Genomic DNA, 24,579 nt, shown 5'->3' on the forward strand with positions numbered 1-24,579 from the left:
AAAGATTGTAGTGATCTGACCCCTTTACTTCGAGGTCTGTGCCTCCTGACTCCTGCAGCTTTGTTTTTGTTGGCTGGATCTCAAAATCAATAGCAAATCCAATTCGTCTAATGTGACTGTGACCACAACCCCAGTGTCCCGTCTAAATTCCATTCTGTGTCCTTTAACTTCAGGTTCTACAGACCAAAACTGCTTATTGGGATCTTTGATTTTTCTGAGGAAATTGGCAGGGTGGATATCATATTTCCAACTTCCTGCACTTCAGAACAGTTGGAAGTTTGTTCCAGTTTTCTTCCTTTTAAATTTTGTTTTGGATCTGCAGAATTGTTTAAGATGTCTGGTCTTGCCACAAGAAAACATTTGGCTCTCCGCCTGGGGTTACTCTGTCGCAATGCTGCTTTTTGGCACTGTATCTGGAATATTTCAAAATATGTGGAAGGATTCTTCCCGTAACTTCAACTGTTTTGGCAGGTTTTATTGTGGACTTCTCAATGGTTGGGGTTCCCAGCTTCGGGTTGACATACTGGATTGGACCGCCCCCCCCCCCCCCCCCCCAACCAACCAAGCGTCAGCACCTCCCCAAGGTTATCGCCATTCTGCTTTTGCAAGTGCACCCACCTTGCAAGCTGTTCAGCCTTCTCTAATGTTCAGGGTTCTCATGTTGTCAGGCACACTGATAGTTTTCTGATCGGTAAGGGAATTAGGGGTTATGGGGAGCAGGCGGGTAAGTGGAACTGATTCGCTTCAGATCAGCCATGATCTGGTTGAATGGCGGGGCAGGCTCGAAGGGCCAGATGGCCTACTCCTGCTCCTATTTCTTATGTTCTTAATGTAGTGGCAAACTAGCTCATGCCCGAAAGCTCAATAACTGCAATTGCTGTCGATACAAGTCATTCATAAATGAATCAATGAATTCACCTGGCATCTGGCTCCATTGGTTGAATGTTGCCTGTTCATTGGCCAGATTCTTCTTCGTGGTGAAATAATTATTGAAGACCCTCAAAACCTCCTCGTAGAATGCTGAGGTCTCCTTGATTTCTTGTCTGACCAGAACACCAACAGCTGTGGTCTCAATTATGCAGAAAAGGGTGCTAACCTGTGCCTTTTCTGATAAGCCTGAAGCTGTGCGGTATCTTTCAAACTGCGGACAATCAATGTCTTGGAAGGGCTGTGGAAGGGATTGTGGCTGTTCAATGGCTGCTGACATCATGAGTGGCCCCCTGTCCACTTCAAGGTATTTGTTATTTTTGTTCTTCTTAATTGCGAAGTTGAGCTGTTCATGGGTTATTAATCTAGTCTAATTTTCTTAAACTGTGGCCTTCAGCACATCCACCATGGTTCATGTTGCCATCAATGTTCAGGATACCATCATGTTTTGGCTTGTTGTCCTTTACTTGTTTGGTCTTTTGGCTCAATGAGGTTTCTCTTACTCTGTGAGTGACTCAGAGATAGTCAGCACTTAGTTTTCTGGAAATTATTTATTTGGAACTATTTGTATCTAAAACCACATGGTCAGTATATTGTTCTCTGTTCTGTGCCTTGCTCCCTTGGAGGCACTTGGTCACCTGAACATGATGTCATGGTTACAGCAATCAAAAGAGAAAATGCTGGAAAATCTCAGCAGGTCTGGCAGCATCTGTAAGGAGAGAAAAGAGCTGACGTTTCGAGTCCCGATGATTCTTTATCAAAGCTAAAAGACACAGAAAGTGGGAGATATTTATACTGCAGGGTGAGGGAATGAAAGATGAGTCATAGCCACAGAAACCAGGGAAAAAGGCTGCTAATGGCAGTCCACAGACAGAATAAAGGGTGTGAATGGCCAAACGGCAGAGAAGCTAAAATGAGAGGGTAAGCTGTGACAGATGAAGTTGTTGGGGGGGTGTGGGGGGAATGGATGGGACAGAGGTACAATTTAGAAAAGGGGAAGCAAAGGGGGAGAAAAGGTAAGGAGAGGAGGGATAAAGTAGGGGGAGAGAGTGAGGGGGAATGAAAAATGAAGAAAGACAATAAGGAAATAAAAGATAGAGAACAGTAAAAAATTAAATAAAATAGAATGAAAACAAAGGGGTGAACATAAGAACATAAGAAATAGGAGCAGGAGTAGGCCATCTAGCCCCTCGATGGGGTAGAGCGAATCATCTGAAGTAGTTGAATTCGATGTTGAGACCGGAAGGCTGTAAAGTGTCCAGCTGGAAGATGAGATGCTGTTCCTCCAGTTTGCGTTGAGTTTCACTGGAACATTGAAGCAGACCAGGGACAGACATGTGGGCATGGGAGCAGGATCGTGTGTTAAAATGGCAGCAACCGGAAGGTCAGAGTCCCGATTGCGCAGAGACCGAAGGTGCTCAGCAAAGCGATCACCCAGTCTATGCTTGGTCTCTCCGATATAGAGGAGACCACATTGGGAGCAGCGAATGCAATAGACCAAATTGAAAGAGGTGAAACACTGCTTAACCTGGAATGAGTTTTTTGGACCTTGGATGGTGAGCATGGAAGAGGTAAAGGGACAGGTGTTACACCTTCTGCCATTGCATGGGAAGGTGCCGTTAGTGACAGGAGAGGTGTTGGGTATAGTGGAGGAGTGGACTAGGTTATCCTGGAGGGAACGGTCTCTGCAGAATGCTGACAGAGGGAGTGAAGGGAAGATGTGTTTGATGGTGGCATCACGCTGGAGTTGGCGAAAATGGCGGAGGATTATGCTTTGCATGCGGAGGCTGGTGGGGTGAAATGTGAGAACAAGGGGACTCTACCTTGTTCTAGGAGGGAGGGGAGGGGGTGAGGGTCATGGCACGGGAAATGGACCGTATGCTGTTTGGACCGTATGCTGTTGAGGGCCCTGTCGACAACTATAGGTGAGGATCCACAGTTGAGGAAAAAGGAGCACATATTAGAAGCACCACTCTGGAAAGTGGCATCATCGGAACAAATACGCCAGAGGTGAAGAAGCTGGGAGAAAGGGATGGAGTCTTTACAGGATGTAGGGTGTGAAGAGCTTACAGCATTGTCTAATTAACATAGCCATTAACCCTTTACTCTGCAGTTGGAGCTGCACCCATCTCAACAAGTGGAGAATATCCCATAACACTTGAGTGTGGCATTAAGGATCCCGAGCAAAATTGGAGTCAATGGAAATGTGGGGAAACCTCTCCACCAGCACAAAGGAAGACGGTGTAGTTGTTGGAGGTTAATGGTCTCAGTCCAGGGACATCACTGCAGGAGTTCGTCAAGATAGTATCCTAGACCCAATCATCTCCAGCTGACTTTTCAATGTCCTTCCCTTCATCATAATGTCTGAAGTGGGGATATTCGCTGATGACTGCATAATGTTCAACAGCATTTGCAATTCCTCAGATACTGAAGCAGTCTGTGTCCTTATGCAGCATGACCTGGACAACATTCAGGCTTGGGCTGATAAGTGGTGAGTTACATTCACTTCACAAAGTTCCAGGCAATGACCATCTCCAAGAAGAGAGAATCCAACTGTCACACCTTGAAATTCAATGGCATTACCATTGCTGAATCCCTCATTTCACCATTCTGGCGATTGCTAGTCATCAGAAACTGAACTGGATCAGTCATATAAATACTGTGGCTACAAGAATATGTTCGAGAGAGTAGATTGCAGATAGGCTATGGGGAATCATGAGGTGGGTTACTCTCCACAAAATTCCCAGCCTTTGGTCTGCTCTTGGATACAGGCTACTTCAGTATCTGAGGAGCCATGAATGCTGCTGAACATTGTGCAATCATCAGCGAATATCCCCATTGCTGACCTTTATGAAGGTCATTGATAAAGCAGCTGAAGGTAGTTGGTACTAGCACACTACCCAGAGGAAGTCTGCAGTGCTGTCCTGGCACTAAGATGATCAACCTCCAACAACAACAGTCTTAGTTTGTGCTAAGTATGACTCTGACCAGTGGAAGGTTTTCCCCCAATTCCAATTGACTTCAATCTTGCTCGGGCTCCTTGATGCAACACTCGGTCAAATGATGTCAATGGCAGTCACACTCATTTAAGGGGAAACAGTAGCATAGTGGCAAGGTTACTGGACTAATAATCCCAAGGCCCAGGCTAACGCTCTAGGGACACAGGTTCAAATCCATGTTTGGATCAAGGCTGGAATGAGATCAGGAGCTGTGTGGTCCCAAACTTAGAACAAAGATCAAAGAAAAGTACAGCACAGGAACAGGCCCTTCAGCCCTTCAAGCCTGTGCCGATGATGATGCCCTAACTAAACTAAAAAAACCTTCTGCCCTTACTCAGTCCATATCCCTCTATTCCCTCCCTATTCATGGACCCATCCACTTGCCTCATAAATGTTGCTAATGTGCCTGCTTCCACCACCATCTCTGGCAGCGTGTTCTGGGCACCCACCACTCTCTGTGTGAAAAACTTCCGCCTCACATCTCCCTTAAACTTTCCCCCTCTCACCTTGAACCTGTGCCCCCCCCCGTGTAATTGACACTTCCACCCTGGGAAAAAGCCTCGGACTATCCACCCTGTCTAAGCCTCTCATAATTTTGTAGACCTCTATCAGGTCTCCCCTCAGCCTCTGTCTTTCCAGTGAAAACAATCCTAGTTTATTCAACCTCTCCTCATAGCCAATACCCTCGAGACCAGGCAACATCCTGGTGAACCTCCTTTGCACTCTCTCCAAAGCTTCCACGTCCTTCTGGTAGTGTGGTGACCAGAACTGCAGCCTAACCAAGGTTTTATATAGCTGCAACTTGATTTCACAACTCTTGTACTCAGTGCCCCGGCTGATGAAGGCAAACATGCCATATGCCTTCTTAATCACCTTGGCCACCTGTGTTGCTACTTTTAGGGAACTGTGGATCTGCCGCCCAGATCCCTCTGTATGTTAATGTTCCTAAGGGTTCTGCCATTTACAGTATAATTCACATCTAAATCTGATCCTCCAAAAATGCATCACCTAGCATTTATCTGGATTAAACTCCATCTGCCATTTCTGTGCCCAAGTCTCCAATCTATCGATATCCTGTTGTATCCTCTGACAATCCCCGGCACTATCAGCAACTCCACCAATCTTCGTGCCATCTGCAAACTTACCAATCAGACCACCCACATTTTCCTCCAGATCATTTATATATACTACAAACAACAGAGGTCCCAGCACTGATCCCTGAGGAACACCACTAGCTACAGATCTTCATTCTGAAAAACACCCTTCCACTGCTACTCTCTGTCTTCTATAACCAAGCCACTGAATATCAATGAAGATCTTCTTGCTGAGTAAGTGCCATTTGAAAGCACCGTCGATAATCCCTTCCATCATGAGGCTCGATGAACTCAGTTTAGTTCGGGAAAATGAGAGATTAACAGATAAAGGTTATAGTCAGGTAGTGACACCAGGGTCTCGGAAGGAAGACACGTGGGTCACAGTTAGGAAGGGTAATAGTCAGAAGGGTGATGTGCCAGAAAGTACCCCAGTGGCAGTCTCCCATAAAAGAAAGGGATGGGCAACAGATGGGAGAAGGGAAGGGAGTGAGCAGTCTGTGGAGGGATCCCCTGTGGTTGTCCCCCTCCAAAATAGGTATATTGTTTTGGATTCTGTGGAGGGGGATGACCCTCCAGGGGTAAGCCACGAGGACCAGATTGTCTCCACGGAGACAGGCTCAGGGGTCCGGAAGGGAAAGAAGGGGTTTAGGAGAGCGATAGTTGTGGGGGACGCAATGGTTAGAGGCACGGACAGGCGGTTCTGTGGGAGTGAACGAGAATCCAGGATGATTGTCTGCTTCCTTGGTGCCGGGGTACTGGATGTCTCCGAGAGGGTAGGAAGCATATTTAAAAAGGAAGATAGTCAAACGGATGTGATTATACACATTGGCGAAAATGATGTAGGTAGGAAGAGCAGGGGGGTCATACGAGAGAAATTCAGGGAGTTGGGTGCTAGGCTAAAAAGTAAGACCTCCAGGGTAGCAATCTCTGGACTGCTCCCGGTGTCTAGTGCAAGTGAGGCTCGGAACAGGGAGATTCTACAGTTGAACACGTGGCTAAAGGACTGGTGCAAGAGGGAGGGTTTTAAATTCAGAGATAACTGGGAAATCTTCAAGTCAGGATGGCAACTGTACAGAAAGGATGGGTTACACCTTAACTGGAAGGGAGCAAATATCCTGGCTGGGAGTTTTGCTAGAGTGTTTCGGCAGGATTTAAACTAGTGTGGCAGGGGGGGTGGGGAACAAAACAGTAGGTCAGTAAATACTGAGGCTGGGGTTGAGCTGGGGGCCAGGGCAAGGCTAGCTAAGAAGAGGAGCACTCTGGAGGAGGATGACCTGAGTGGGCCTGGAGGTCTGGAGTGCATCTGCTTCAATGCGAGGAGCGTAACGGGTAAAACAGACGAACTTAGGGCCTTAATGCTTGTGCGGAATTTGGATGTGGTTGCGGTGACAGAAACTTGGTTAAAAGAAGGACAGGACTGGCAGCTGAATATTCCGGGGTATAAGTGTTTTAGGTGAGACAGAGGAGGGGCTAAAAAAGGTGGGGGAGTAGCGATATTAGTTAAGGAGTATATTACCGCGGTGCAGAGGGTAGACAACTTAGAGGGGTCATGTACTGAGTCGCTGTGGGTGGAACTCAGAAACAGGAAGGGTGCAGTCACTATGCTGGGGGTGTACTACAGACCACCCAACAGCCCACGGGAAGTGGAGGAAAGGATATGTCAGGAGATTCTGGATAGGTGCAGAAAACATAGGGTTGTTGTAGTGGGGGACTTTAATTTCCCTGGCACAGACTGGAAAGTGCTTAGAGCTGGGGGTCCGGACGGGGAGGAATTTGTAAAATGCGTACTGGAAGGTTCTTTGGAACAGTATGTAGATAGCCCGACTAGAGAGGGGGCTATACTGGACCTAGTTCTGGGAAATGAGCCCGGTCAGGTCGTCAAAGTTTCGGTAGGGGAACATGTGGCAAATAGTGACCACAACTCTGTTAACTTTAGGATAGTAATGGACAAGGATGAGTGCTGTCCTACGGGCAGGGTGCTAAATTGGGGGAAGGCTAACTATAGCCGGATTAGGCAGGAATTGGTGGATGTTGATTGGGAGAGGATGTTCGAGGGTAAGTCCGCGTCTGGCATGTGGGAGTCTTTTAAGGAACTATTGATAAGGCTGCAGGATAGGCATGTGCCCGTAAAAAGGAAAGATAGGAAAGGTAGGGATTCGAGAGCCGTGGATAACCAGGGAAACTGAGGATCTGATTAAAATGAAAAGGGAGGCGTACGTTAAGTCCAGGCAACAGAAAACAGATGGAGCTCTGGAGGAATACAGAGAGAGTAGGAAAGAACTCAAATGGGGAGTTAGAAGGGCAAAAAGAGGTCACGAGATGTTCTTGGCAGGCAGGATTAAAGAGAATCCTAAGGCATTCTATTCATACGTTAGGAACAAAAGAGTTGTCAGGGAGAAAATTGGACCTCTCAGGGACAAAGGAGGGGAATTATGCTTAGAACCCAAGGGAATAGGGGAGATCCTAAATGAATACTTTGCATCGGTATTCACGAAGGAGAAGGGCGTGTTAACCGGGAGTGTCTCGGAGGGAGGTGTTGACCCGTTAGAGAAAATCTCCATTACAAGAGAGGAAGTGTTAGGTTTTTTAGGGAACATTAAAACTGACAAAGCCCCAGGGCCTGATGGCATCTATCCTCGACTGCTCAGGGAGACGAGAGATGAAATTGCTGGGCCTCTGACGGAAATCTTTGTCGCTTCTTTGGACACGGGTGAGGTCCCTGAGGATTGGAGGATAGCGAATGTGGTCCCGTTCTTTAAGAAGGGTAGCAGGGATAACCCAGGAAATTATAGGCCGGTGAGCTTGACGTCCGTGGTAGGGGAGTTGTTGGAGAGGATTCTTAGAGACAGGATGTATGTGCATTTAGAACGGAACAATCTCATTAGTGACAGACAGCGTGGTTTTGTAAGAGGGAGGTCGTGCCTTACAAATTTGGTGGAGTTTTTTGAGGAATTGACAAAAACGGTTGATGAAGGAAGGGCCGTGGATGTCGTCTATATGGATTTCAGTAAGGCATTTGACAAAGTCCCACATGGCAGGTTGGTTAAGAAGGTTAAGGCTCATGGGATACAAGGAGAAGTGGCTAGATGGGTGGAGAACTGGCTTGGCCGTAGGAGACAGAGGGTAGTGGTCGAAGGGTCTTTTTCCGGCTGGAGGTCTGTGACCAGTGGTGTTCCGCAGGGCTCTGTACTGGGACCTCTGCTATTTGTGATATATATAAATGATTTGGAAGAAGGTGTAACTGGTGTAATCAGCAAGTTTGCGGATGACACGAAGATGGCTGGACTTGCGGATAGCGAAGAGCATTGTCGGGCAATACAGCAGGATATAGATAGGCTGGAAAATTGGGCGGAGAGGTGGCAGATGGAGTTTAATCCGGATAAATGCGAAGTGATGCATTTTGGAAGAAATAATGTAGGGAGGAGTTATACAATAAATGGCAGAGTCATCAGGAGTATAGAAACACAGAGGGACCTAGGTGTGCAAGTCCACAAATCCTTGAAGGTGGCAACACAGGTGGAGAAGGTGGTGAAGAAGGCATATGGTATGCTTGCCTTTATAGGACGGGGTATAGAGTATAAAAGCTGGAGTCTGATGATGCAGCTGTATAGAACGCTGGTTAGGCCACATTTGGAGTACTGCGTCCAGTTCTGGTCGCCGCACTACCAGAAGGACGTGGAGGCGTTAGAGAGAGTGCAGAGAAGGTTTACCAGGATGTTGCCTGGTATGGAGGGTCTTAGCTATGAGGAGAGATTGGGTAAACTGGGGTTGTTCTCCCTGGAAAGACGGAGAATGAGGGGAGATCTAATAGAGGTGTACAAGATTATGAAGGGGTTAGATAGGGTGAACGGTGGGAAGCTTTTTCCCAGATCAGAAGTGACGTTCACGAGGGGTCATGGGCTCAAGGTGAGAGGGGCGAAGTATAACTCAGATGTTAGAGGGATGTTTTTTTACACAGAGGGTGGTGGGGGCCTGGAATGTGCTGCCAAGTAGGGTGGTGGAGGCAGGCATGCTGACATCGTTTAAGACTTACCTGGATAGTCACATGAGCAGCCTGGGAATGGAGGGATACAAACGATTGGTCTAGTTGGACCAAGGAGCAGCACAGGCTTGGAGGGCCGAAGGGCCTGTTTCCTGTGCTGTACTGTTCTTTGTTCTTTGTTCATCACTTTGCTGATGATTGAGATTAGACTGGCAGGGCAGTAATTGACCGGGTTGGATTTGTCCCGTTTCTTGAGTAAAGGACATTCCTGAACAATTTTCCACATTGCCGGGTAGATGCTAGTGTTGTAGCTGTACTGGAAGATCTTAGCTAGGGCACAGCTATTTCTGGGACACATGTCTTCAGTACTATTGTTGGAATGTCATCTGGGCCCATAGCATTTGCAGCGTCCAGTGTCTTCAGCCATTTCTTGATGTGACATGGGGAGAATCAAATTGCTGAAGACTAGCATTTGTGATGCTGGGGATCTCGGTAGAGGACGCGATGAAGGATCATTCACCTGGAGGCTCTAGCTGGAGATAGTTGAAAATACTTCAGCCTTATCTTTTGCACAGATGTGCTGGGTTCCCCATTATTGAGGATGAGGATATTTGTGAAGCCCCCTCTTTCGGGAGTTGTTTAATTGTCCACCACCATTCATGACTGGATGTGGCATGACTGCAGAGCTTAGTTCTGATCAATTAGTTGTGGGGTCACTTTGCTCTGTCTATAGCATGCTGCTTCCACAGTTTGGCATGTTAACATGTGTATTCCCTGCCAGCTCGATGATGTTAAAGATACGTTGGAGGCGGATGATGTGGTCAACAGTTTCAAAGGCTTCAGGCAGGTCAAGAAGGACAAGGAGGGAATGTTTCCCTTTATCACGGTCTCATTTGTGATTTTGATAAGAGCTATTTCCATACATTAATTTTAAATTCTAAACTACTTCATGAGAATATTCATTAAAGAACTCTTGATTTTAGTTGAAGGGAACCTTAAAATTCACAGCTGTCAACTGCAACTACAGTCAGATAAAAAAGATTGCTTGCTGTTTCTCATATAAGTCTGGAATGTGAAGAATTGGCAAATATATAATCAGCATGGCAGCTACAGGAAGACTGTGTGTGTCTGTTTCCATCCCCACAGCCCTTAGCAGATTAAGTTTAAAACACAGGTTCCTTTTTCCTCTCCAGAACAGGCTGCAGGAATCAGCAATTTATTTAAAAAGGGGTCAACATATGAATAGGGTGGAGTGAGCGGAAACAGCTGCGAATGGAGATTGGATAACATTCTGACCCATTCCTCAGAGTGATGTTTAGCTGCTCACACCCCAGTAATCACCGATATCCTTTCCATTTGCTATAATAGACTCACATTTCTGTTACAATGAGACTGGGCCATAAAATTGTCAACTGTCATGAAAGCAAAGCATTTCAAGTTGGTTTATAGGATCTTATCAATAAACATTCAGCACACAGGCCAACTAGCAGAAAGTTCTAAATGTTAATAAAGCAATTAGATAGATTTATGCAGAGTTAAGGATACTTTTTAACAGATGAACATGTTTCAGATTGAACTCTCTTTGGATGAGTATTAAATGTTTCGACCCAGTATTCCGGGAGTTGAATAATGTGATGGTGGGTGTTGGATACAATGAAATGCAGCAAGTATTTGCTCACTTCATTATTGACTGGCGGGCTGAACACTACATTATGTTCAAAATACATAGAGGAGAGGGTATGGTGGAGGAGGGAGGAGGGGAATTGAGGACAAGGAAAGTTGGGGAGGAGGGAGAACATGAAGGAGGAGGAGGTGGGAGGAGAGGGAAGTATAGGATGAAGGAGGACAGAGGAAGGGAAAGGGGAAATAACTGGTGCAACTTTATGGGGGAGGCAAAGGGAGCAATAGCTTGGTGGTTTTGTTACTATACTAGTAATCCAAAGACCTGCTCCAGGGCATCCTGCAGGCCTCACCAATGAAGGTCACCAGTTGTCCAACAACCATACTGCTCCTATTACGCATATTCGTAATTCCTTCCAAAAGTCCAACACACTCCCTTCAGACAATGAAATTGCAGTGAGTACCTGCAGCTCCACAGTATCTGGTACATATGTGAGCTCTACAGCAGCAAAAGAAAGTCAAAAACACCTCAGCTGAAAGTCCCGTGGTGATGCATTTAATCAGCATACGTTCGGGGTCCTGCCCATGTTTACAAAAGGGTGCAACAGGACATAAGAGGCCAAAATGATAGGTCTAGCCAGCCCGTTTGCACACAGCAGAACCTATATGGAAATCGGCATGGGGCATGCTGGAAGTCACTGGAAATAGAATCCCCCTCCCACCATTTTTCTTCCCTCCAGGTTTCCAGAAAGTGTAAACCAGCAGTGTCATGGCACCCAGTTTTGTTAGCATTCTTTTTGAATTATCCCTGAATGGCCTGGCCCCAATTTTAATGTTTTGCCCCTTTGTTTTGGATTTGCCCCACCAGAGGAAATGTATTTGCTTTATCCACCCTATCAAATCCTTTCATCATCTTATACATCTGAATTAGATCACACTTTTACATTCTAACCTCAAGAAAATACAACCCTGTCCGTGTAACTTGTCATCATCCTTAACCCTTTTAGCCCTGGTATCATTCTGGTGAATCTATGCTGCACCCTCTGTAAACTAATATCTCCTTGAAATGCACAGAACTGAGCGTAATATTCCAGATTTGTGTCTGATCAGAACTTTATGTCTCTCTAACATCACTCCCATCTCGTTTTGTATCCCAGCAGCCTTGAGATAAATTTTTCCCTTAGCCTTTTTCTTTTGCCGACTATTTTCACACAATATTGAGCACCATGGAAAGGGGTCCCTGTGCATTTACCAGATCTAGTTTATTTGGCAGGGATCAAGCAAACTGCAGCAATGGATTGTGGAAATTAATGAGTTATTTGCTTCAAGAAATTAGAACAAATTTCATTTGTAGTGTACAAATGAGGAAAGCTGCAGAATTGTGAAACAAAGCTCGGAAGTGATGTGTGTGACTCGCTGTTATCTCTCTGTTGCAGTCACAATCCACTGACTGAGAGGAAGGAGCAGCCTGCGTCTAGGAATTTCCTGTCTCATGTAACCAACTAAAAGTGGTTTCATGTAAAAAGAGTTAAAAAGTAAACCTTCAGCTGTTTCTCAATGTAAGTCAGATGAAATTCTAGATGTTGAAAATAACCACTCAATCATAACTCAGCGCTGCCATATTTTCATGAAAATTATCTGATGATCCTGAATTGCATGACATAGAAAAATGCTAAAAAAATAGAAGCAGGAGTAGACCATTCAGCCCTTCAAGCCTGCTCCACCATTAACTACGATCATGGCCGATCATCGAATTCAATATCCAGATGCCTCCTTCTCCCCATATACCTCAATCCCTTTAGCCCCAAGAGCTATATCTAATCTTGAAATCGCATAACATTTTGGCCTCAACTACTTCTACTTTCTGGAGTAATAAATTCCGCAGATTCACCACTCTCTGGGTGAAGAAATTTCTCCTCACCTCAGTTCTAAAAGATTTACCCCTTATCCTCAAACTATGACCCCTAGTTCTGGACTCCCCCAACATTGGAAACATTCTTTCTGAACCTACCCAGTTTAACCCCGTTAGATTTTTATAAGTTTCTATGAGATTTCCCACTCACTCTTCTAAACTCCAATGAGTATTATCCTAACTCCCAGTAAGGCCATCCCTGAAGAAGTATTGTTCTTTTCTCCAACAGAACTTACAATTAACACCCCTGCCTCCCCCCCCCCCCCCCCCCGCCGCCGCCCCCAACCTCATAGTATAAATCTCCGCTGATTCTCTTTGCTCTTAGCGCTGATGAAGGGTTATCTAGACTCGAAACGTTGGCTCTATTCTCTCCCCACAGATGCTGTCATAGAGGTTTACAGCATAGAAACAGCCCCTTCGGTCCAACTTGTCCATGCCGCCCTTTTTTTCTCAACCTCGAAGCTAATCCCAATTGCCTGCATTTGGCCCATATCCCTCTATATCCATCGTACCCATGTAACTATCTAAATGCTTTTTAAAAGACAAAATTGTACCCACCTCTACAACTGCCTCTGGAAGCTTGTTCCAGACACTCACCACCCTCTGTGTGAAAAAATTGCCCCTCTGGACACTTTTGTATCTCTCCCCTCTCACAAACCTGTGCCATCAAGTTTTAGACTCCCCTACCTTTGGGAAAAGATATTGACTACCTCGGTGATCTATGCCCCTCATTATTTTATAGACTTCTATAAGATCACCCCTCAGCCTCCTACACTCCAGAGAAATAAGTCCCAGTCTATCCAGCCTCTCCTTAAAACTCAAACCATCAAGTCACGTAGCATCCTAGTAAATCTTTTCTGCACTCTTTCTAGTTTAATAATATCCTTTTTATAATAGGATGACCAGAACTGCACACAGTATTCCAAGTGTGGCCTTACCAATGTCTTGTACAACTTCAACAAGACATCCCAACTCCTGTATTCAATTTTCTGACTGATGAAACCAAGCATGCCGAATGCCTTCTTCACCACTCTGTCCACCTGTGACTCCACTTTCAAGGAGCTATGAACCTGTACCCCTAGATTTCTTTGTTCTGTAACTCTCCCCAATGCCCTACCATTAACTGAGTAAGTCCTGCCCTGGTTCAATCTACCAAAATGCATCACCTCGCATTTGTCTAAATTAAAGTCCATCTGCCATTCGTCAGCCCACTGGCCCAATTCATCAAGATCCCGTTCCAGTTGGAGATAACTTTCTTCACTGTCCACTATACCGACAATCTTGGTGTCATCTGCAAACTTACTAACCATGCCCCCTATATTCTCAGCCAAATCATTGATATAAATGACAAATAACAGTGGGCCCAGCACTGATCCCTGAGGCACACTGCTGGTTAGAGGCCTCCAGTTTGAAAAACAACCCTCTACAACCACCCTCTGGCTTCTGTCAAGAAGCCAATTTTGTATCCATTTAGATATCTCACCCTGGATCCCGTGAGATTTAACCTTATGCAACACCTACCATGCGGTACCTTGTCAAAGGCCTTGCTAAAGTCCATGTAGACAGAATCAACTGCACTGCCCTCATCTACCTTCTTGGTTACCCCTTCAAAAAACTCAATCAAATTTGTGAGACATGATTTTCCACTCACAAAGCCATGCTGACTGTCCCTAATCAGTCCTTTTGTCTCTAAATACCTGTAGATCCTGTCTCTCAAAATACCTTCCGACAACTTACCCACCACAGATGTGAGGCTCACTGGCCTGTAGTTCCCAGGCTTTTCCCTGCAGCCCTTTTTAAACAAAGGCACAACATTTGCCAATCTCCAATCTTCAGGCACCTCACCCGTGACTGTCGATGATTCAAATATCTCGGCTAGGGGACCCGCAAGTTCCTCCCTAGCCTCCCACAATGTCCTGGGATACACTTCATCAGGTCCCGGGGATTTATCTACCTTGATGCGCTTTAAGACTTCCAGCACCTCCTTCTCTGTAATGTGTACACTCCTCAAGACATCACTTTTTATTTCCCCAAGTTCCCTCGCATCCATGCTTTTCTCAACAGTAAATACTGATGATAAATATTTATTTAAGATCTCACCCATCTCTTGTGGATCCGCACATGGATGACCTTGTTGATCCTTAAGAGGCCATACTCTCTCCCTTGTTACTCTTTTGCTCTTTATGTATTTGTAGAAGCTCTTTGGATTCTCCTTTGCCTTATCTTGCAAAACAATCTCGTGTCCCCTTTTTGCCCTCCTGATTTCTCTCTTAACTCTATTCCTACACCCCCTATACTCTTCAAGGGATTCACTTGATCCCAGCTGCCTATGCATGTCATGTGCCTCTTTCTTCTTCTTGACCAGGGCCTCAATATCCCGAGTCATCCAGGGTTCCCTACTTCTGCCAGCCTTGCCCTTCACTCTAAGAGGAATGTGTTTACCTTGAACCCTGGTTAACACACTTTTGAAAGCCTGCCACTTACCAGACATCCCTTTGCCTTCCCACAGACTCCCCCAATTAGAACATAGAACATAGAAAAGCTACAGCACAAACAGGCCCTTCGGCCCACAAGTTGCGCCGAACATGTCCCTACCTACTAGGCTTACCTATAACCCTCTATCTTACTAACTTTCATGAACTTATCCAAAAGTCTCTTTGATGCGCGATTAATTCACTCGGGAGGCTGGATCGTACCCGGGAAATAAAGGCTTTTATTAGCAACAAGAATAGAGCATACTGCTTAACAATACAATCCCAGACTAAAGGGTCACTAGGAAGTGCAGTGACCTTTATACTCTTATAGGAAGGCAGAGCCAACCGGAGTGTACCACAGAACAATGCCAACAGGTGGAACACCCTAACCCTAACCCCAACAGTAACAAGAGTAACATATGTACAAGTACCCATAGTGGTAACCATCTATGGTTCACCACATTCACCCCTCCTTTAAAAACAAAGGCCGGTGGGGCAAAAAAAACAGTACGAACTGTCCATATATTCACAAGTTCAGTCGTATCGGAGGTCCGCACCGTCTCTGCGACCTCCACAGCACTGGCGGTAGCGCCGGTTCTGGTGACCGTGGTGTCCCTCTCTCCAAGGTGGTGTCCAGTGACTCCTCCAGTTCCTCACGGACGGGTGGACCTCGAGGTGGCGACAATCTCCTGGACTCAGGCAAGCCTCGAGGTGGCGACAATCTCCTGGACTCAGGCAAGCTGTACACGGGAGTAAGAGGATTAAGTGGAGGTCCCAATACTGCCCGCGCCGTGTCAGGAGGGGAGAGAATGGGCAAAGGAACCCTAACCCGGGGTGCGGGAGCGACGGGGGTTTCCAGGTCCCCTGCAGGCGCCAGATCTCGGATAGAGACCATGTCCTCTCGCCCGTCAGGATATGCTACATAGGCATATTGAGGGTTGGCGTGGAGGAGATGGACCTGTTCAACCAAAGGGTCGGACTTGCGGGTCCTAACATGCCGCCGCAGGAGGACCGGTCCTGAGTACGTCAACCAAGATGGCAGTGAGGTCCCAGAGGAAGACTTCCTAGGGAAGGTAAACATCTGCTCATGTGGGGTAGCATTAGAAACATAGAAACATAGAAACATAGAAACCCTACAGTGCAGAAGGAGGCCATTCGGCCCATCGAGTCTGCACCGACCACAATCCCACCCAGGCCCTCCCCCCACATATTTTACCCGCTAATCCCTCTAACCTACGCATCCCAGGACTCTAAGGGACAATTTTTAACCTGGCCAATCAACCTAACCCGCACATCTTTGGACTGTGGGAGGAAACCGGAGCACCCGGAGGAAACCCACGCAGACACGAGGAGAATGTGCAAACTCCACACAGACAGTGACCCGAGCCGGGAATCGAACCCGGGATCCTGGAGCTGTGAAGCAGCAGTGCTAACCACTGTGCTACCGTGCCGCCCCTGGTTGCCGTACACAGGAGGGACCGGATTGAATGGAGCGCATCAGAAAGTACCTCTTGCCAACGGGAGACTGGAAGACCCCTAGACCTTAACGCCAGTAAGACAACCTTCCAGACTGTAGCATTTTCTCTTTCGACCTGCCCGTTACCCCTGGGGTTGTAACTCGTAGTCCTACTTGAGGCAATTCCTTTAGAGAGCAGGTATTGCCTCAAGTCGTCGCTCATAAACGACGAACCCCTATCACTGTGGATATAACTGGGGTAGCCGAACAGGGTAAAAAGACTCCGCAGGGCTTTGATGACCGTGGCAGCGGACATGTCAGAACAGGGAATGGCAAAAGGGAATCGGAAGTACTCGTCAACCACGTTGAGGAAGTACACATTCCGATCTGTCGAAGGAAGGGGGCCATTGAAATCAACACTCAGTCGTTCAAAAGGGCGAGTGGCCTTAATGAGGTGTGCCCTGTCAGGCCGGTAGAAGTGCAGCTTTCATTCAGCACATACCTGGCAGCTTTGAGTTATCGACCTGACATCCTCTATGGAGTAGGGCAGATTCCGGGCCTTTACAAAATGGAAGAGCCGAGTGATCCCCGGATGGCAGAGATCATTGTGGAGGGCCTGTAGCCGGTCCTCCTGCACACTGGCACATGTTCCACGCGACAGGACATCTGAGGGCTCATTGAGCTTCCCTGGACGGTACATGATATCATAGTTCATAGAAATCATAGAAACCCTACAGTACAGAAAGAGGCCATTCGGCCCATCGAGTCTGCACCAACCACAATCCCACCCAGGCCCTACCCCCATATATTTTACCCACTAATCCATCTAATCTATGCATCCCAGGACACTAAGGGGCAATTTAGCATAGCCAATCAACCTAACCCGCACCTCTTTGGATTGTGGGAGGAAACCGGAGCTCCCGGAGGAAACCCACGCAGACACGAGGAGAATGTGCAAACTCCACACAGACAGTGACCCAAGCCGGGAATCGAACCCAGGTCCCTGGAGCTGTGAAGCAGCAGTGCTAACCACTGTGCTACCGTGCCGTTGTAGGTGGAGAGTTCGATTCTCCACCTCAAGATTTTATCATTCTTAATTTTTCCCCTTAACGTGTTGTTGAACATGAATGCCACGGACTGCTGGTCCGTGAGCAGGGTAAATCGTTTTCCAGTCAAATAATGGCGCCAATGCTGTACAGCCTCCACAATGGCCTGAGCCTCTTTTTCCACAGCGGAGTGCCGAATTTCAGGGCCTTGGAGGGTGCGAGAGAAAAAGGCGACGGGCCTGCCCGCCTGGTTAAGTGTGGCGGCCAGGGCGAAATCAGATGCATCACTCTCCACCTGAAAGGGGATGGACTCATCGACAGCGTGCATCGTGGCTTTCGCGATGTCAGCTTTTATCCCTTCAAAGGCTAAGCAAGCCTCTGCTGCCAGGGGAAAAGAGGTAGACTTTATGAGCGGATGGGTTTTGTCTGCATAATTGGGAACCCACTGTGCGTAATACGAGAAGAAGCCTAAGCATCTTCTCAGTGCTTTGATGCTAGTGGGTAGGGGAAGTTCAAGGAGGGGACGCATACGGTCTGGATCGGGGCCGATGACCCCGTTTTCCACCACGTATCCGAGGATTGCTCGGCGGTGCTTGCTGAATACACACTTCTCCCTGTTATAGGTCAGATTCAGGCGAGACGCAGTGCGTAAAAACTTCAGGAGGTTGGCGTCGTGGTCCTGCTGGTCATGGCCGCAGATAGTGACGTTGTCCAGTTACGGGAAGGTAGCCCGTAGCCCGTTTTGGTCCACCATTCGGTCCATCTCACGCTGGAAGACCGAGACCCCATTAGTGGCGCCAAAAGGGACTCTTAAGAAGTGGTAGAGACGGCCATCCGCCTCAAAGGCCATGTATTTTCGGTCCTCTGGGCGAATGGGGAGCCGGTGGTAGGCTGACTTCAAGTCGATGGTGGAGAACACCCAGTACTGCGCAATCTGGTTGACCATGTCAGATATGCGCGGGAGAGGGTACGCGTCCAGCTGCGTGTACCTATTAATGGTCTGACTATAGTCTATGACCATCCGGGGCTTGTCTCCAGTCTTAACCACCACGACTTGCGCTCTCCATGGGCTAGTGCTAGGTTGAATGATCCCTTCCCTGAGGAGCCGCTGAACCTCAGATCGAATAAAGATCCGATCCTCAGCGCTGTAACGCCTGCTCTTAGTTGCGATGGGCTTGCAGCCTGGCACGAGATTTTCAAATAAAGAAGGCGGGGTAATTTTGAGTGTCGAGAGACTGCACGTGGAGCGCACTGGGCAATTTGGAGGCTGCTGTTCTCCCACTGAAAGTGGAGGGAGTGGCCCATCGTACTGCAGGGTCACACTCCTCAGGTGGACCATAAAGTCTAGTCCCAGGAGTACCGGAGCGCAAAGGTGCAGTAACACGAGGAGCCTGAAGTTCTCATAAACTGTGCCCCGCACCGTTAGAGTTCCACGCAGCTCCCAAGAACGGGAACAGATCGGGACCTCGACGCCATAGAGATTGTCTGCCTGACAGTTTGTACTCGGAGAGCGCACCATTTCACGGTATCCGGATGAATGAAACTCTCCGTGCTCCCGCTGTCAAACAGACAATGTATCAGGCGTCCGTTTACCTCTATGTCCATCATGGACTTGTCGAGTCTGTGAGGCTTGGCCTGGTCCAGGATGATTGACGCCACTGTTGGATCCCGAGTGCAACTGCAGGCAGCTGAGATGGTCGATGATGAGGACCCCTGCTGGTCGTCTGCGGCCGGTGTCGACCAAAATAGCTGCGCCCATGGATCGCACGTGGTCGATGGCGTTGAAAGTGGCAGCACCCGCAGGTCGCACGTGTCTTGCGTCGTCGTCATCAGGAATGGCGGCGCCCATAAATCGCACGTGGTTGAAGACCTCGACGAAGCTGGAGATGAGGAGACGGATCCTGGGGAGTCACACGCAGCACTGCTTGGCTTCGAAGGGGGCTTCGCTCGGCACACTTTAGCATAGTGCCCTTTCTTTCCACAAGCGGAGCAAAATACCATCCTGGCCGGACATCTCTGGCGAGGGTGCTTCGCCAATCCACAGAAATAGCACCGTGGGCCTCCTGGAGCTGCCGCAGCCGTCAGGTCCGAGGTTGAAAGCACGATCGCGCAGTTCCTAGGAGCCGCTGGGTAGAGTTGAGTCGGTGGCTGTACTTGCCACGATGTTCCCACGTGGTCGGTGGGGTAAGTTTCAAGACTTCTGGAGGCCGTTTCCATCGCATCAGCCAATTCCACCGTCTTAGCTAGGTCCAAGTTACCTTGCTCTAGCAGCCGCAGGCGAATATAGGATGAGCCGATTCCCGCCACGAACGCATCTCGGATCAGATCGTTAGTGTATTGAGTCGCCGACACTGGCTTGCAATTGCAGGCTCTGGCTAGCTGCTGAAGTTCGTGCAGGTACTGTCCCGTCGTTTCACCGGGCTGCCGCCGTCAAGTGACTAGTAGGTGACGAGCATGAATCTTGTTTGGCGGTTTATGGTACAGCTTCTTGAGTAATTCGATGGCCTCTTTGTAGTCTTGGGAATCACGGATTGTTGCATACACAGTGTCGCTTACCCTTGCGTGGAGGACCCGCAATCTGTCGGCGTCGTTTTGGACTGCTGTTGAGGCGTCGATATAATCCTGGAAACACTTCAACCAATGGTCGAAAGTGTTCGATGCTCCAGCGGCACGCGGATCTAAGGTTAGCCGACCGGGTTTTAACATCTGCTCCATGTTGTTTTTTTTTCAAAACAAAAATTGTTGCTAATAAAATTGATGCGCGATTAATTCACTCGGGAGGCTGGATCGTACCCGGGAAATAAAGGCTTTTATTAGCAACAAGAATAGAGCATACTGCTTAACAATACAATCCCAGACTAAAGGGTCACTAGGAAGTACAGTGACCTTTATACTCTTATAGGAAGGCGGAGCCAACCGGAGTGTACCACAGAACAATGCCAACAGGTAGAACACCCCAACCCTAACCCCAACAGTGACAAGAGTAACATATGTACAAATACCCATAGTGGTAACCATCTATGGTTCACCACACTCTTAAAAGACCCTATCGAATCCACCTCCACCACCACTATCGGCAGCCGATTCCACGCACCCACCACCCTGAGTGAAAAACTTACCCCTAACATCTCCTCTGTACCTACTCCTCAGCACCCTGAACCTGTGACCTCTTGTGGCAACCATTTCAGCCCTGGGTAAAAGCCTCTGAGAATCCACTCTATCAATACCCCTCAACATCTTATACACCTCTATCAGGTCATCTCTCATCCTTTGCCTCTCCAAGGAGAAAAGACCTAGCTCTCTCAACCTATCCTCATAAGACATGCCAACTAATCCAGGCAACATCCTTGTAAATCTCCTCTGCACCCTTTCTATGGCTTCCACATCCTTTTTGTAATGACGCGACCAGAACTGGGCACAGTACTCCAGGTGCGGTCTGACCAGGGTCCTATACAGCTGCAGCATTATCTCCCAATTTCTAAACTCAATTCCTCTATTGATGAAGGCCAGTATTCCATACGCCTTCTTAACCACAGCCTCTACCTGCGACGCTGCTTTGAGCGTCCTATGAACCCGGACTCCAAGATCCTTCTGATCTTCCACACTGCCAAGCGTCTTACCCTTAATATTATATTCTTTCATCCTATTCGACCTGCCAAAATGAAGCACCACACACTTATCTGGGTTGAAGTCCATCTGCCACTTCTCCGCCCAGTCTTGTATCTTATCTATGTCTCGTTGCAACTGCTGACATCCCTCTACACTATCCACAACACCGCCAACCTTTTAACCTTTTAACTCTTGAAAGTTCCTGCCTGATACCATCAAAATTGGCCTTGCCCCAATTTAGAATTTTAACTTTTGGGCCAGACCTATCACTCACCATAGCTATCTTAAAACTAATAGAATTATGGTTACTGGTCCCAAAGTGATCCCTCACTAACACTTGTGTCACCTGCCCTTCCTTATTTCCCAAGAGGAGGTCAGGTTTTGCCCCCTCTCTAGTCGGGCCATCCACATACTGAATGAGAAATTCCTCCTGAATACACTCAACAAATTTCTCTCCATCCAACCCTCTAATACTATGGCTGTCCCAGTCAATGTTGGGAAAGTTAAAATCTCCGACTATTACTACCCTGTTTTTCTTGGAGCTATCCGTAATCTCCTTACATATTTGCTCCTCAATTTCCCGCTGACTATTTGGGGGCCTATAGTGCAACCCTATCAAAGTGATTTCCCCCTTCTTATTTCTCAGTTCTACCCATATAGACTCAGCAACCGAACCCTCAGATATATCCCCTCTCAGTATGGCTGTGATGTTTTCCCTAATCAAAAGTGCAACTCCCCCTCCTCTCTTACCCCCTGTTCTATCTTTCCTATAGCATCTGTACCCTGGAACATTGAGCTGCCAGTCCTGTCCCTCCCTTAGCCATGTTTCAGTAATTGCTATAATAGCCCAGTCCCAGGTACCCATCCATGCCCTGAGTTCATCTGCCTTGCCCGTCAGGCCTCTTGCATTGAAATAAATGCAGTTTAGTCTGGACTTCCCTTGCTCTCTGTCTTGCTTTTGCCTGATCTGTCTGGTACTAGGGTTATTGACACTGCCTTTACTACTTAATGTGCTCTCTTTAACTTCTGTGCTGTCCTCAAACTTATCTTCTGTCTCCCTACTGCTTTCGATCCCACCGCCCTGCCAAACTAGTTTAAACCCTCCCAAGTGGCTCTAGCAAATCTCCCTGCCAGGATGTTAGTCCCCCTCCAGTTCAGGAATAACCCGTCCCTCTTGAACAGGTCAGCCCTTCCCCAGAAAAGATCCCAATGATCCAAAAATCTAAATCCCTGCCCCCTACACCAGCTCTCAAGCCACACATTCATCTGCCTAATCCTCCTATTCCTACTCTCACTAGTACGTGGCACCAATAGTAGGCCTGAAATTACTACCTTCGAGGTCCTGCACTTTAGCCTCCTGCCTAACTCTTTATATTCACATTTCAGGACCTCATCCCTTTTCCTACCTATGTCGTTGGCACCAATGTGGACTACGACCTCTGGCTGGTCACCCTCCCCCTTAAGAATGTCCTGCAAGTGCTCAGAGACGTCCTTGACCCTGGCACCAGGGAGGCAACGCACCATCCTGGAGTCTCGATTGTGGCCACAGAAACGCCTGTCTGTGCCTCTAACTAGCGAGTCCTCTATTACTACTGCTCGCTTGCTCTTTGCCCGACCCTGTCCCACAGCAGATCCAGCTGTGGTGTCACAGGCTTGGCTGCTGCTGGTATCTCCCCTTGACAGGTTATCCCCCTCAACAGTATCCAAAACGATATACCTGTTTGAAAGGGGAGTGGCTGCAGGAGACTCCTGCACTACCTGCCTGCTTCTCCTGGCGATCACCCATGTACCTGTCTGAACCTGTGGTGTGACAACCTCCCTGTAACTAGTGTCTATCACACTCTCTGCCTCCTGTATTCTCCGCAGTGCATCCACCTGCCGCTCCAACCGAACAATGCGGTCTGTGAGGAGCTGCAACTGGACACACTTCCTGCAGACAAAGTTGTCAGGGAGACTAGATTGCTCCCTAATTTTCCACATCTGGGAGGAGAAACATACCTGTCAGGCCTGCTGAGGTTTCCCAGCATTTTCTGTTTTTGTTTCAGGTTCCAGCATCTGCATCATTTTGAAGTAAAAGTAAAATTTATTTATTAGTGACAAGTAGGCTTATATTAACATTGCACTGAAGTTACTGTGAAAATCCCCTAGTTGCCACACTCCTGTTCGGGTACACTGAGAGAGAATTTAGCATGGCCAATGCACCTAATCAGCACGTTTTTTGATTTGATTTATTATTGTCACATGTATTAGTATACAGTGAAAAGTATTGTTTCTCGCACGCTATACAGACAAAGCATACCGTTCAGAGAGAAGGAAACGAGAGAGTGCAGAATGTAGTGTTACAGTCATAGCTAAGGTGTTGAGAAAGATCAATTTAATGCAAGATAGGTCCATTCAAAAATCTGACAGCAGCAGGGAAGAAGCTGTTTTTGAGTCGGTTGTACGTGATCTCAGACTTTTGTATCTTTTTCCCGACGGAAGAACATAGAACATAGAACAATACAGCACAGAACAGGCCCTTCGGCCCACGATGTTGTGCCGAGCTTTATCTGAAACCAAGATCAAGCTATCCCACTCCCTATCATCCTGGTGTGCTCCATGTGCCTATCCAATAACCGCTTAAATGTTCCTAAAGTGTCTGACTCCACTATCACTGCAGGCAGTCCATTCCACACCCCAACCACTCTCTGCGTAAAGAACCTACCTCTGATATCCTTCCTGTATCTCCCACCACGAACCCTATAGTTATGCCCCCTTGTAATAGCTCCATCCACCTGAGGAAATAGTCTTTGAACGTTCACTCTATCTATCCCCTTCATCATTTTATAAACCTCTATTAAGTCTCCCCTCAGCCTCCTCCGCTCCAGAGAGAACAGCCCTAGCTCCCTCAACCTTTCCTCATAAGACCTACCCTCCAAACCAGGCAGCATCCTGGTAAATCTCCTCTGCACTCTTTCCAACGCTTCCACATCCTTCTTATAGTGAGGTGACCAGAACTGCACACAATATTCCAAATGCGGTCTCACCAAGGTCCTGTACAGTTGCAGCATAACCCCACGGCTCTTAAACTCCAACCCCCTGTTAATAAAATCTAACACACTATAGGCCTTCTTCACAGCTCTATCCACTTGAGTGGCAACCTTTAGAGATCTGTGGATATGAACCCCAAGATCTCTCTGTTCCTCCACAGTCTTCAGAACCCTACCTTTGACCCTGTAATCCACATTTAAATTAGTCCTACCAAAATGAATCACCTCACATTTATCAGTGTTAAACTCCATTTGCCATTTTTCAGCCCAGCTTTGCATCCTATCTATGTCTCTTTGCAGCGTACAACAGCCCTCCACCTCATCCACTACTCCACCAATCTTGGTGTCATCAGCAAATTTACTGATCCACCTTTCAGCCCCCTCCTCTAAGTCATTAATAAAAATCACAAAGAGCAGAGGACCAAGCACTG

The sequence above is a fragment of the Mustelus asterias genome, chromosome 13 (genome assembly GCF_964213995.1).
Source record: "Mustelus asterias chromosome 13, sMusAst1.hap1.1, whole genome shotgun sequence".
Lineage (NCBI taxonomy): Eukaryota > Metazoa > Chordata > Chondrichthyes > Carcharhiniformes > Triakidae > Mustelus > Mustelus asterias.